At 38.8% G+C, this 3,035-nt stretch overlaps 1 non-coding gene across 1 annotated transcript; it reads left to right on the forward strand.

Moving 5' to 3' along the window:
- Positions 1-2,272: 2,272 nt before the first annotated feature.
- On the forward strand, positions 2,273-2,335 carry LOC116899802. Its single transcript, XR_004387804.1, has one exon. It is a non-coding gene; the product is annotated as a U7 small nuclear RNA (small nuclear RNA).
- The last annotated feature ends 700 nt before the right edge of the window (positions 2,336-3,035 follow it).

Genomic DNA, 3,035 nt, shown 5'->3' on the forward strand with positions numbered 1-3,035 from the left:
AGCTCTTCATAGGGTTACTGACATAATTCTGTTTCCCACAGCCTTATGGATGGAAGCTCTTGCTTTCTGGCCTCCTTCAGTCACTTGCCACATGGGTCTCTCTATCACATAGCTCCCAGCATGGAATCTAGTGCCCCTGAGAGCAACAGAGCAAGAGTGTGAAAAACAGCAAACGAGAAAGAAGTCACAGCTTTTTGAAGCTTAATCTCAGGAGCTTTGCCTCTTTCTTTCTTTCTTTCTTTCTTTCTTTCTTTCTTTCTTGTAGTAGCCTGTTTATTATAGTCTCATTCACTCAGCTTACACTTAGAGGGAGAGGCTGACACAAGAGTTTGAATGCCAGGAGAAAGCACCATGGTGAGCTATCCTATAAATTGCCTACCATACATTTCACTTTTTAGGATATATCCAAAGTAATTGAAACAGAGAGTCAAAAAGATACTTAGAACTCAATGTTTATAGCTGTATTATCTATAGTAGCCAATGGTAGAAACGTTGTCAACAGACAAATGGATAAGTAAATTTGTGTACATATACATACAGTAGAATATTATTCAATAACAGAGAGTGATATTCAATAACTTGTGATATATGCAAGTATGAAACCTTGAAACACATTAAATATAATAAGACATACACACAAGAACAAATATTGTATTGTTCTGCTTATATAAAGGATCTAGAATAGTTAAATTCTATATTCTAATAGTTAATGCAGTGTGTTAGTAGTTATTAACTTTGAATAGGAAAATGAAGAATTATTGCTGAGAGTGAGAGGCTGGTGTGGTTAGTCAAGTACTTATCCTGCAAGCACGAAGACATGAGTTTGTATCCCCAGCAGCTATACTAAGAAGGCCAGTGTGATCATGCACATCTGTCTTCCTACTGCAAGGGATAGAGCAGAAAGCAGAGACAGGCAGATCCCTAGAATTCACTGACCAGTCAGCCAAGCCCATCAGTGAGGGTTGTGTTCAGTGAGGGACTTTACAAGATAAAGTGGAAGGTAACCAAGGAAGATCCTTGACATTGACCTCTGACTTCTATATGCACCTGTACACACCACATACTTGAACTCATTTATGCACATGTGCACATGCACACATATTACACACAATGTTTTTTAAATAAAATATATCATTACTTAATTCAGAAATTTCTGTATGGAATGATGGAAGTGTTATGGAAACAGCCACAGATGTCCAGCCTACTGAGTCTAATTAGTGCTACTGAATTTTATGCTTTAGATGATTTCTATGGCAAATGTTATATTTTGCCACAATTTTCAAAAAGATAATGAATATAATAGGTGCTTGACAATTAGCAGAAATAAGTACTTGACCATCAGCAGAGGTTCATACTGGTAATAGCTTGTTTACCTTGAACTATGTCTTTTCCATCTGAAATGCTAACAAAACTGTGGATGGGAGAAGGAAGGTGTCAAATTTGCCTCACTAACAGCTCCTTCCTTTATTGCTATTCTGAGGCACCACATTTTCCATAAATTCTTAATGTTAACAGTCTGCTGAGATTTTGCTGAGTCCTGCATAGACATGCAGAATGGATGTTGTGACACAGTTCCTGCCCCTGGAGCAGAGCTAGCAGGGAGTGGGCCTCCGTGAGTGTTAGTAGTTTTTAGATGTAAGGCTTGTTTGTATATTTTATGTTCCTCCTTCTGGGCATCCTTTACTTTATGTACTCTCTGCCAAGGTTACTGACTTCATGATAATCAAAGATAGCACGAGTCTAGGAGGCAAGGGTATGTCTAATGTCCTTAGCAAAATGATAAAGACTGTGACCTTCAGGACCTTAGGTCTTTAAGGCTGTGGGAAAGAACCCTGAAAATGTGAGTTCAAGAATGTATAATTTCTCAACTATGCAAAATATAAGGATGAAATATTAATTGAATGAAGGGCTTCACAGACCCAAAAGAACAGAGGCAGCTGTACTATGACCCAGCTTGTCAAAAAGATATTAAAGAAGGAGATAAAGAGACTTAGGAAGTGGTGATCTCAGAGCCAGATACCCAAGCAGCTTATTATCTGTGCTTACAGAGGCTGGCAGATCTCTGAATTCATTTGCTAAGTGTTGTTGTTGTTTTGTTTGTTTTGTTTTTTTAAAGTACTTGCTGTCTTCTAAAATCCAGGGGTTAAGGTCATAAAATGCTCATTTGAGGGATAATCAAAAGGGAACCCAGAATAAATTACTGAATTGATATGTAAATAAAAGACTGGACCTTGGTCTGTGAGAGAGAGCTACCCAGAGAGAATTGCTTGGAGAGTGGACACAGATATTTTAGAATTTTTCAAACAGGATTTTCAGCCTTGGTTGGAAACCCCAAGAATCATTTAGAGAACTAACACAGCTCTTTTGGAATCTTTTTCCAGCCACTTTTCTTTGGGGAATTTGTCTGTCAGTTTTCCGATTTTGGTCAGAAACCCCAACAATTTTGTCTAGAAGGTTTTCCAACTTTGGTCAGAAAATCCAAGAATTTTTTTTCTAGCAACTTTTCTGACTTTGGTTGGAAAACCCATGAGCTATCCAGGGAGCTTTTAAATTTTTTTCTTTTTAGCACAAGAGAGCTATCACTAGCAGAGAGCTGTCTCTGGCAGAAAACAGAGCTGTCAGTTTGTACCCAGGATTGACTTCAAGCTGTTTCTTTGCTCCCAAACATCCTTGCTCAGGGCCCCTGACCAAGCTGAAGCTGGTCCTTAGCAAGATTGGGCACATTCAGGAGGATATAGTCATAGACTTAGTGCCAGTAATCTGAAAAAGTGATATGGGAAAGACTTCTACACTCCCTGTGACAGTATAGGAGTCATGTTTGGGATCACAAGCATAGCACACCAAAGCAGAATCTACCTATCTCTCTCCATCTCAGGTCCCTCCAAGACTCAAAGCAATCTTACAAAGTATACTCAAATCATGCATCTGTCTGTCCATCATGATTAATTTTCCGGTGCAGTCTAGACCACAGTTAATGGCTCATATCTTGAAGCCAAGAATACTGGGGTTCAGATGCTACTTTGCAAGTTTTTGAG

This window comes from Rattus rattus, chromosome 4 (genome assembly GCF_011064425.1).
Source record: "Rattus rattus isolate New Zealand chromosome 4, Rrattus_CSIRO_v1, whole genome shotgun sequence".
Classification (NCBI taxonomy): Eukaryota; Metazoa; Chordata; class Mammalia; order Rodentia; family Muridae; genus Rattus; species Rattus rattus.